This window comes from Macrobrachium rosenbergii, chromosome 51 (assembly GCF_040412425.1).
Source record: "Macrobrachium rosenbergii isolate ZJJX-2024 chromosome 51, ASM4041242v1, whole genome shotgun sequence".
NCBI lineage: Eukaryota > Metazoa > Arthropoda > Malacostraca > Decapoda > Palaemonidae > Macrobrachium > Macrobrachium rosenbergii.
The window spans coordinates 50,322,106-50,334,610 of NC_089791.1; the positions used below are offsets into that span (position 1 = coordinate 50,322,106).

The window sequence follows — 12,505 nt, forward strand, 5'->3', positions numbered from 1 at the left end:
ATTTTGCATAATTTTATCAGCATTTTCTGTTGGGACTGTTTTTGAAAGTCAAAAGGATATCGCTTACTGCCTGCTCCAGGTCTGACCTGTTCTAATGTGTGAAACCTTGTTTATCTGCTTGATAGGTGATTTTGTACAAAATATTTATGCACAGTATTTGTGTAAATTTTTTATTTTAATTATAATATCCTTTATTTCAGCTCAGGGCCATATACATGGTTTATACAAATATAATACACACAAACTAGATACATAAGACAACATGATAAAAATAATAATCGTCAGTATCCACACAGTTGCTGAAGAGGTAGAAAAAATAGAATTCATAATATTTGTAATGACAGTAATTATATGGAGAATAATAGTAAAAAAAATATAAAAAATGATAGCAGTTAAAAGTACAGATTGCAGACAATTAATTTCCAGCTATGGACCTTAGGTTGTTACAGAAGTCAGGGCCAGAAGGCTAAATGCAAAAATTGAAAATAGCAAAACTCTACAATGATATTAATCACAGTAGTAATAAAAAAGGAAAATACCAATAACAACAAGAAACATAGAAATATAATAATAGTAATAATAATAATAATAATAATAATAATAATAATAATAGTAATAATAATAATAATAATAATAATAATAATAATAATAATAATAATAATAATAATAATAATAATAATAATGACAGATTCTAGAGATGACACTTCATAATTGCAAAAATAGAGAATAACTAATTTAAGGAACAGACACCTCATTATCCCATCCTTCCCACAATTTAGATCTTCTTGCCTCACTGCTTAGAATGCTTTGTATGAGTGAATTGCTACTGTTTCTCAGCCGGGTGATCAGATTGGACATTGTTTGCCTAACAATGATTTTTAAATTATCCAGGCAGTTTTCTATGAACATCTGCATGGCAGTGATAGCAAAGGGTGTTTGTGAGGTGTCTCAGAATGTCATTGTGAACAACTATGATATGTCTCATGGTCTCAGGTATAGTTCGTCCAAAGGGAACACCCATGTGTACTGTAGCAATACGAGCGGAAGAGCAGCAGTTTCGTTTCTCGGTGACAGAAGGCAAACCTCCTTGCAGTCGTGTTGCCTGTTGCACATAGTTTATGATGCCTCTGTTCTGTGTCTGCCATATCTTTTACGTCATCTGTGATAATGTGGCCCAAATACGGAAATTCATGCGTGAATTCCAGATGATGATTTCCGAGGAATATTTGTGGTTCTGCAATATGCTTGAGTAATCTCGGAGCAGCGACATTCACTGGGTCTTGGTTTCGTTGTTGAGTGTATCAAATTCCTCTGCATATTGGCGGCAAGTGTCGAGTCACTGGAGACCTTGTACTGATGGGTAAATCAGAACCGTATCGTTGGAGTAACAGAGGTTGTTTATTGTTGTTTCATTGATAGTATATCCGATTGTGAGTGAGTTCAGTTTGACATTCAGGGCATCTGTGTACGTATTAAACAGATGTGGAGAGAGAATTCCCCCTTGCCGGAACCTGTTTAGGGAGGTGAAGGTGTATGACAGTATGTTACCCCATTTGACACAGAATTGTTGTGTGGAGAACCAACAACATAAAATGCCAATTAGATACAGAGGTGTGCCTCATTTGTGCAGCTTCAGGAAGAGCTTCAGGTAGTTTACTCTGTCAAATGCTTTTCTCGCATCTACAAAACATAGGAAAACAGGAGAGACTGATGATAGGTAATAGTTTAGCAATTCTTTCCGGATGTAGATGCAGGTGTCAATGGAGTGGTTTGCTTTAAAGCCAAACTGGTTGTCAGTAGTGTGTAGAAAGGGGAGAAGTCTCACTACAAGAACGGACTCAAGTATCTTCGAAGCAGTTGTAGTAATTGCAATCAGGCGATAATTGCCAGGGTCAGCTGCATCCTTTAGCTTGTTTTTTATTAATGGTAATAAATGAACTAAGCGTAGGGAGTCTGGGAGAAACTGGTGGATTATGCATGCATTGAATAGAGCAACTAGCAAAATGTAAATTATCGGATGGCAGAATTTGAAAGCTTCAGCAGGTAGACCATTGCAGCCAGGTGATTTAATATTAGCTAGGTTTTTTATGGCATCGCTGATGTTACGATGTTACCTGGCATAATACGATCAGCGAAATGAAACTAAATGTTATCAGAAAGGAGATTATCTACATCCCTTTGGGAGTCTTGATCGTTTATGCAATTCAGGATAGTGCTGAAGTGGTTGCCCTACATTCTTGCAATAGCCTTGTCACCAAAGATGAGGGTAATCACTAGATTCTAATTTTCTAGACATTGCTTCAGCTCTTAGTTGCTTTTCATTCAGTCTTCAGTGCTTAAGGGCAAGTTGGAACTGCACTCTCACTTGCCTCATTAGCAGTGCAAGGTGTCCTTCCCTCAGGCTACCATTTTGCCTCCACAGTAAAAACATTTCTCATGAATATGTACATAGATCTTAAACCAAGTCATTCCATCTAGGTATATTATGAGAGTTGCCTTGACGAGATCTAAAAGTATCCCTGCCGGAGGCAAGCATAGTGGAAATTATATTAGAAAAGAATTCTTTTCAGATCTCTCCTGTGATGGTCATTTCTACATTTTGGGTTAGTGCACAGAAAGGCATCTGTCAGTTGAACTATTGACTGCAGCTTGGTTTCCATGGTTTCCCTAAAGGATCTGGATTTCCACTGGTTTTTAAAATCACAGTAACAGTAGGTGGGCTATCAGTTAAGGGGTTCACAGTAGGGAGGGATAGGGTACTGAATGACACCTGTAAGGGTATGTAATCATAGCCTATTGCAAGATCGTAGTGAATGTTGCAGGTCACAATAGAATCATGAAGTTGTGGGGACGTAATGCAGTGGTCCAGCCAGGAGGATGTAATTGTGTTTATTCTATTTTGTACATAGGTATAGGAGGAGGGAGGGAGGGAGGAGCATTACATTGCTAATTTAGAGAGCGTGATTTTGACAGTAGCGAGTAAATTTGTCATAAAATTGTTTTGTGGGGTGAGAATTGAGGTCCCAGTTATACAAATATGGTCAGCAGTAGAATCGTGAGTAATGCTGTGTAACTCACCCAGGATCATGCAACATTGATCAAAATTATTTTCCCAGGGCATATAAACATTAATTATTAGGATCTTAGAGTCCCTTACTGTGACTTGAAGCCCAAGCAATCTATCACTCTTATAGGTCATCACATTCACCATATTGTCTAATGATTTGTGCCTCAGGAAAGAAAGGCCCCCTTTTGGGCGACTGGCTACGATGTGATCTGTAACTTGCACCGATGAGGTCAAGAAAGCTCTCAAGTCTTCGTGCACTGAATCGCAGATGACAAGGTCATTAGGCCAGAGGAGCATTTCTTGTAATGCAATGATGCCTTTGAAATTTTTGCAGAACATGTTTGGGGAGGAATGTTCCGCTTGAGGCCAAAAATATTCCAAGAGATTATAGCTACAGGCAGTCCCCGGTTATCGGTGGGGTTCCCTTTCTGAGTGTGTGATGATAACTGAAAATTGCTGCTAACCGAAAATCGACGATTTTGGCACTTTTTCGGCGATTTTTGGTGGTTATCTGCGCCGAAAAGTGCTGGTTTTCGGTTATCGGCGCCTCTGTTAGGTATGTATCGCGCCCAATACCCAATTATAGGTGCCGATGGCGGAAATCGGCGATTTTTGCACCGAAAATTGTCGATTTTCGTCAGAAAAGCCCCATAAAACCGATCGCTTAACCGACCCGCCCGTTAACCGGGACTGCCTGTAATGTATCCATGGCAACTCACAAAGATGAGAAATGAATGAGTTGATCATTTGGGTAGATGGGGTGTTGGCTAGCGGGGGTGAGCAGTCACTCACCACCGGAGGTCAGCTGGCACTTGTGGTAGAAGGCAAGCCTGTGCCTGAACCCCTGCTTGGGGTGTCAGTAAGTTCTGTGGGGGCCGTTGGTCCCAGATTAGGTTATATCTTGAGACTTTTATATTAGGGCCTTTAAGAACGTCGAGGTGTTGAAATAGGCAGGTAATCCTGTAGGCCACTTTATGTTTAATTTTGCGTGGAAGTTCGTGGGAGATAAGAGGGTTGGAGCCCGTGAGAAACTTGACTCTCTCTACCATGGCGTCTAGCTTCACCGATGAATGCAAATTGTGAATCACAACGAGGCATCTTTCTCAGGTTTCGGGTAAGTTGATTCACAAATGTTGGGCTTCGGTCCAGCAGACAATCGAGAGGCCCTTTTTCTTTTTTCTCCTTGCTTGTGTCTGCCAGCCCCCAGTCCCCTCATGATCATTTACATCCTCATCCACAATGGGTGGTTAGGGGTTAGAGAAAGGGTCGGAAGACTCGTGAGGGCTGGTGATTGTCACTGAAGATCTATCTTCCACCGGAGGCACCGGGGAGGGAGAGGAGGTTGGGAGTCCATCGGTCCCCTCTGATAGGTCTATAGGTGATGTGGGCGCTTCATCCGAGGGGGAGAGGGCAGTTCCCTTTTGGGAGGGTACGGCCATCTCGACTTCACGTCGCACCCTCACTTCTCTCTCGTTGTTTAGAGGCGAGGAAATAATAGATGTCTAACTCAAAGGAGTCTGTTGGCTTGCTGTGCAATTGTCTAATGATTCCTGCACCCCTTTGATCGCATCCCAGATCCATGAGAGATTGTTATTTGTTTCCAGTTTTAAGACTGTCGAATGATTCCTTTAATCCTTTGATCACATCCCAGATCTGTGAAAATTTGTCATGTGCTTCCTCAGTTTTTTTTGAGGTTTTGTCAGTTTTTTCTGAGAGGGATTTTGCTGTTAGAAAGGCATTTCATTCCGTATGGTATGCTGCAGGTAGGCTTAGATCAGCAGGCCCTTTTGGAGGCAGATTGTAAGGAATTTGGCGTAGGTTTCCACCGAGCAGGTCCTTAACCACTTAGTGATGAATGATATTTTCTTGAAAGAGGATAAGCTTTTTGTGGATTGCTCCTGGAGAATGGTTTCTGGTATCAGGTCTTTGCAGTTTGTATATGCAGTATTAATTTCCTCATCAGAGAAGGCTGCTCTGACAGATTGTACAACAGACTCGAGATCGGGAGAGTTCAATTGGTATTGTATAAGGTAAAGACAATTGTTCCTGAGTATGGAATGTGTGTGTTGGGCACAGGTGTTGTTAGGTGCCAGGGCCACTGGCACGACGGTTGGAGGTTTGTCAGATGACATTTTTGTGGTAAAGGGAGGGCCAAGCACTAACACATACACAGCACTCTATTACCCATTTCCCAGGGCCAGTAGGCTTCGAGAAGCTGAAACTTGAAAATTTCGAAGGCACTGATTGGAGCAGAATGTAGATTAATATAATTGGAATTACACAACACTATCCGGCTTATGCCCTGGGTATTATGTAGAGACACTATTAACACATTGCCTTCTGTGAGAGGTATAATCACCAAGGGCAAAAAACCCTTCTATTTTGGTAAAAAACGCAAGAGAGACCTCCAACACGTCTGCCCCCGACACACAAACAAAAGATATATTCAGTATGTTCCACATTACTTTGTCTAATATCTCTTGATTGTGGTCACTTTTTTGTTCAAATGTTAGTAGTATAAACTAGTGCTGTATAAGTACAATACTCTGTATATCATACTCTTAATTTTATGAATGATTAATTAATTTAAAAGTATTTTCTTGACTGGGGCAAAAGCTGCCCTAAATGGGTAAAGTCAGGCATGTGAAAGTGCATACACACTTGGAAACTTGTCAGTGGAGACTGATAGCTGTCCATAGGTATATTCATTCTAATAAAGGACACAAGTGTGCAAAAGAGTAAGAACACTGAAAAGATCAAGAAAAATTCCATTTCATATGAGTAACTTACCAAGTAATTACATAGCTATAGTTCTAACTCATGCGGCAGCCTTTATTTAAAAAATTGCAGTAGTGCTTCAGTAGTTTAGTGTAGGTGACAAGCCCTGCCCACCGACGGGAGAACTGGAAACGACTTAGCAAAAACCTCATTCTGTTTCTGCCAGCTCTTGAGTAACATTGGGGGTTGAATTTTGGTGAAGTATTACCGCTTATTTGAGTAGCCCTCAAACTTTAATAACTTTCAGGATAATTTTTTCTAGTTCTTTGGTTATTATTATGTCTGATTCAAGTTCACCTATTATTTTTATTGCGAAAGTTGCAAACCAGATTAATCAGTCTTCATATGATTCTCATACAATTTGCAATAAATGTAGTGGGGAGAAAACTTGTGCTAATTGTAATTGTTAGCAAGAGTAGAAGGTACTTAAATCTCAACTAGACAATTAAGAGAGGAATAAAAAGGAAAGCAGCCTGTAGAGCCAAGAAATGAGCTTCCCTTAGCCTAGAATTCTACCCTAGCCTAGTTTAAAAGATAGCGCTGCTATTCCTTCTTGCCCTCTTTCCACCTTTTTCTCCTGCTACTAGCCCTCATACTTTTATCCACCTACTCCCGCACCTGTATCCCTTGCTTCCGACCTTTGCCATTGCCAGTTTCAAGTCTAAGTTTAACAAGAATTGACCTAGTAGTGATACAGTGAAGTGGAGGAGGTGGCTACTCGTCCCATTGGTTCTCCTAGACCTAGGTCACTGTCATACTCCCCTAAACCTGGAAGAAGACATACCGAAAGTCCAATGGAGGCTGAGGGGCTTGGCCCATGGGTAGTTGCCCCCACAGTCAAACATGTTGCACATCTCAGGTATCGGCAGACAATCACTGGAAAGGTGTTCTGACCGAAGAAAGTGTTGTGCAAGTGGAGGAGGTGACTGCTTGTCCTGCCGATTCTTGTAGACGAAGGTCCCTGTCATACTCCCCTAAACCTGGGAGGAGTCATACTGGAGGTCCAAGGGAGGTTGGTGGGGTTTGCCCATGGGTAGTCGAACTTATTGATCGATCCCAGGTTTCGACAGACAGCCGTTGGAAAGCCTTCTCTGTGGATGTGCGACTCAAGACTCCAGGTCAGACTGTGAAGCGCCGCAAGTGCTTTCTAGATTCATCTTGTCCATTGAAGAGGCAAGCAGGCTGGTTAGCAGTTCAAGGAGCCAGGTGCAGTCCTCAACCTTCCTGCAGCTCATGGGATAGTCTGGATTATTTCTCTCCTGAGCATACTTCTGTTGGGCACTAGTTTTTGGCTTCCAAGTGCCCAGCAATCCCTCTCAGGCACACATGGTCTTCGTTCAAGCACCCATCTCTTCACGAGCGCCTGGTGCCAGCTCCCAAACGCTCAGTGCCAGTTGCCAAGTGCTGGCGCCCACTCCTGAGCATCCAGCGCCAGCTCGTCAGTATTAATCTCCTGCTTGGAGTGCCAAGTGCCCGTTTCTGACCATGGATCTGGCCTATGCAGATCTCCTTCAGTATTTGTGGGCAAGCTTTCCTATCCTCTTTTTGGCTCCTGCTATTCCCGTTCTCACCTACCTTGACCTTCTTGATAGGAGCCATCCAGATGACAGACCTAGGCTCCCCAATGGTGCTTTCCTCGTCTTTCCTTGAGTATTTAGGAAGATACTCAAGGAGATTGAAGTTTGGTTTCCTGCTAAGAGGGAGCAAGGTAAGTCTTCCTTCATTTTTCATCCCTCGCACGTAATCCATAGGAGGTTTCTTTCCTATGCCACTGGGGAAGCTCCTTTCGGATGCTCAGTATTTCCGCCAAGAAAAATCATGTTTTTTGGCCAGCAGAATCCTGACCTTGTCAAGACCTCTTTTGAGTTGTCTGAAGCTTTCAGTTCCTTGGTCTGAATGGTGAGAGCACTAGCCAAGAAGATTGAAGTTTGCAGTGATTTGTGATTTCGCCTTGGACAGGCTAGGAGTCCTTTCTCATGCAGACAAAACCCTTAGGGATGGCTCTCTTGAACTAGTGGCTTTTTTCTTGTTGGGAGTTTTGAAGGAATGAGATTTTTGGTGCTCCTGTTCCACTAAAGGAGTCACTCAGACCCAGAAGTCGAACCTTCAATAGAAGTTAACTTAAGATCTTCTGGTGCATTCTTCCAGAAGCCCCAAGGATTCGTCTGCTTTTGTTTCTAAGACAGTTTCTCCTCTCCAGCAACATCCCTTTTGTGGGAGTAAGCCCAAGTCCAGTCCAGGACCCTCTCCTATGCCCGCTTCTCAACCAGGAAGTTTCCGGGACGTGGTCTCCAGAAGAACAGACCTTTACATCAACGTCAGAGAGCTGAAAGCTATTCACTTGTGGCTTCAGTGCTTCTCGACCCTAGTTCACAACAAGAATGTGGCAGTCCATTCAGACAATACCACAGCCCTAACACACATACGAAAGCGAGGCGGCTCTCACTCTTTAATCTCTGCCAGACAGCAAGAGACCTTCTACTGTGGACAGATTGAAACAACTGAATCTAGTCACTCTATTATTTCAGGGCAGACTAATATTCTGATGGACGAGCAAAGCTGTTAAATAGTAGGTCCTTCCCACCGAGTGGACCTTGGATCCCCTGGTCTATCAGAATCTGTGATACTATGGGGCAGGCCAACCTTGGACCTGTTTGCCACCTCTAGGAACCATCACCTTCCTCTTTTTTGTTCTCAGGCCCTGGACCCTCTAGCATGAGCAACAGACACCATGCTGCAAGATTGGTCCCACTTGGAACAAGATCTATCAAGAGGAGCCCAAGTCTCTGCCCAAGAAATGAGAAATAAGTCCTCCATTCATAAGTGGGAGCTAGTCTTCTCGAGTTTTGGGAGAAGTGGATTATCAGAGGGACAGAACAGTGGATTGTCAAGGTTTTGAGGGAGGGCTTCTCCATTCCGTTCATAGAGAGCTCTCCTTTGGTCCCTTCTCCCGTTGTTTTTTCGACCTACTCAAGAGGCTCAGGAGAACATTCACCCCTTTTGGAGGAGGTCTCCTCTCTCCTTTGAGTGAGAGTCATAGATGAAGTCAAGGAGATCAACTGAGAAGACTTCTACTACCCTTTGTTTGTGGTCCCCAAATGATTGGAGTTTAGAGGCCAATCCGGCAGACGAAGTTCAGATGGAGACGAACCAGCCAGTTCTTTCATCCATTTACCAGGGTGATTGGATGATAACCTTGGATATGGAGGACACATGCTTCCACTTTCCCTTCCATCCAGACTCCAGGAAGTATCTAGGGTTCGTATTGCAGGACACTCCCTCCTCTTGAAGTGTCTGGCGCCACCCGTGCCCCCGGCGCCAGCTAATCTCCAGTTTTGGGCTCTTTGCTTCGGCCTCTCTACAGCACCTCAAGTGTTCACTTGAGTCCTCGCTCCTCTAGCAAATGACTTCTTTTAACCCTCTCACCCTCGCCGTATATGGCAATTTGGGAAGCCTTACCCCTGGCGGTGGCGGACTTAATTTTCGTCAGAAAGAGGTCAGGTTGGTCACGTTCTTTTGAAAAATTACTGAATTTTACGATGCAGGCATAAAAAATTTTAAAAAATCTGTGTAAATAGCCTTTATTATTTGGTGAACTTTTGCCGATAACGAAATTTTTTCTTTTATCGTATATATTGAGATATAGCACCAAGGCTACACAACACAGGAATTTCATATTTTACCATTGTATGAGCAAATTATTTAGCTACAAAACGGTATATGTAACTTTGTATTTAGATGAATGAGACAGAAAAATGGGATAAGTAAAATTATCGACAAAATTTTCTTTAGCGGGGAGAAAACCCAGCGATCGCAAAAGTTTTTTCAAATCCTCACCATCCGGTTATTTTTCGAGTAATTTGGGTGACTTACTGTCATTTGGGAAGCTAAATGATTGTTAATGACTGGGTAAAGCATAAAAATGGCCTATGAGAATAAAACATAAAATAAATTGACTGTAGGTAAAGATGTTGCACAAACACATTTGAATATAATTTTATCATAAAGCTCATATTTAGCTTTACAATAGTATAAAAACTTTGGTAATTACGAGAAAATAAAGTGGAGAAAAAATTGTATCAAGCGCCTGATATGAAAAGTCAAGTTTAGCCGCTGGCTTGAAACACATAATGTAGACATTTTTTCAAATCCTTACCATAATCGGTTATTTTATGAATAATTTGGGTGATTTTGCTGTCATTGAAGGTAAATGATTATAAATTACTGGGTGAGCATCAAAATGGACTATGAGATGTCTAAATGCCCTTGCATTGAGAGGGAAGATAAAAAAAAGAAAAAAAAAGCGAATAAACGTAAAATAATTGACTGTAGTAAGTAAGATGTTGCACAAACACATCTGAATATAATTTTGTTGTAAAGCCCAAGTCTTTAGCTTTTACAATAGTATAAAAACTTTGGTAATTACTGAGGAAATAAAGTGGAGAAAAATATTTGTCAAGCTGCACGATATGAAAAGTCAAGTTTAGCCAGCAGGCATGGTTGAAAACACGCTTATGTAGAAATTTTTTTCAAATCCTTACCATACGGTTATTTTAATACGAGTAATTTGAGTATTTTTTGTCATTGTGAAGTTACATGATTGTAAATTACTGTGAGCATCAAAAAATGGCCTCGGAGATGTCTAAATGCCCTTGCATTGAGAGGAAGATAAAAATAAAGAAAAAAAAGCGAATAATTTGTGTAATGGCTAGTTACTCATGCATAATTATACTAGAACAATGACTGCATGCACGTGGTTGGGTTAAAGGCTGAGTTTTGCTACATGTACAGGTACGTGCTTTGGGGTCGAGAGGGTTAATAGGCATTAACGTCAGTCTACATATGGACGACTTGCCTCTTCGATCCCCTTTGAGGAAAAGTGCACGAAGGACTTGTACATCTCCTCTCTCAGGAACTGGGAATTATCATCGACCTTCAGAAGTCCCAGTTGGCCCCATCACAAGAGTTCCTCTGTTTGGGGATGAGTCTCATCTCTCAGACTTTTCAGGTTTTTCCATCTGCCAAGAGAATCGCCAGCTGCCTTCGGACAGTCCACAAGTTTCCAGTCCCTTTGTCTTGCTTGGCCCATCAGTGGATGAGCCCACTGAGGACTCTGTCATCCATCGAGACGTTCGTCACGTTAGGTAAACTTCTCATGAGAGTTTTACAATTCTTCCTCTAGGCCAGCTGGGACAGGGAAACACAGCCAGACACCTGCGTGTTTCCCATAAACCCAGTAATCAAGTTGGACCGACATGGTGGTGGTCCAAATGTAGACTTGTAAGGAAAGCCCTTTATCATCTGAGCCCAGACTTAGACTTCTATATAGACTCCTTGGTTCTAGGTTGAGGAGTCCTCTTGGGCTACGCCATTCCGCCCTTCAACATGGTCACGGGAGTGCTGAACAAGTCTCGGGCTCATCGCAACGTTACGATGATTCTCATAGCCCCACAAAAGAATGGTTCCAGGACGTACTATGGTTGTGGGTGGACTTTCCGAGACTCCTTTCCCCTAAAAAACCATGTCTACTCAGACAACCTTACTTTAAGAGATACCAAAGGGTTGTACATTCTTGTCAGAGCATAAGAGTTTTCAAGACATGCTGTAGAGGCTATTGCAAGATGCTGGCATCCATTTCTTAGCCATGTCTTGCAGACGAAGGGGCGATTTTCCGAAGCTGGTGTCTCAGACTCAACGTCTCTTCTTCTGAGATGTCTGTGACCCAAATTGCAGATTTCCTTCTTTATCTGAGGAGATCTTGGACTCTCTTGTCCTCCACCATTCAGGGGTATCGAGCTTTGTTTAGTTCATTGTTTAAACACAATGGTCCTGAATCTTGCGTCAATCCCAAATCTTAACGACCTCAAGTCTTTTGATATGCCTAAGCAGGAAAGGAAGATCCAGTCTCCTGAAACCTGGAAGTAGTGTCGAAGTGGCTGACAGGTCCTGCTTTTCAACCCCCTCGTTCCTCTTCTCATAGAAACCTTACTCAGAAGACTCTCTTCCTCGTGGCCTTGTGTACTGCTAACATAGCGAGTTCCAAGACATCGATAAAGGATAGATTTTTTCACAAGGAGATGCAATTTGCTTCCTTACCCTTGGACTTTTAGCCAAGAACGAGAACCCTTCCAAGCCCTGGCCCTGTTTTTTCTCCATTAAGACCTTAACAGATACCTTGGCTCTGAGTGAGAAGAGAGAGTTCTTTGTCCTACTAGGGCTTTAAGGTATTAGCTGAGCAGGACTGAGAAGATCAGAGGACCATCCAGTAACCCCTGGGGCTCTGTCAAGAACCTGTCTCACCCTCCGACTAAGAACGCATTGTCCTTCTTCGTCAGAGACTTAATTTCTGAGGCCTACTCTCAGATTCAGGAGGACATTTTGCCTACTTTTACAGTGAAAGCTCATGACGTGTGGACAGTCTCTATCTTATTAGCTTTCAGGCACATGTGTCACTCACTTCCATTCTGCAGTCGGTCAACTGGAAGTGCAAACCGATCTTTGCGTCTCACTATTTGAAAGAAGTTGAAACATTGTTTGAAAATTGCAGTACCTTGGGGCCATTATCAGTGGCTGACATGGTATTGGGGTAGGAAGCATAGGAATCTCTCTTTTCTCCAACTATCTCTTCGCCTTAAAGTTGGGTGTTAAATTTTGGGAGCC

At 42.4% G+C, this 12,505-nt stretch overlaps 1 protein-coding gene across 2 annotated transcripts in view; it reads left to right on the forward strand.

The window, feature by feature from the left end:
- LOC136833395 (putative methyltransferase C9orf114 homolog) overlaps nucleotides 1-12,505 on the forward strand; it is a 70,049-nt gene that overhangs the window by 23,219 nt on the left and 34,325 nt on the right. The gene's annotated exons all lie outside the window — the stretch shown is intronic.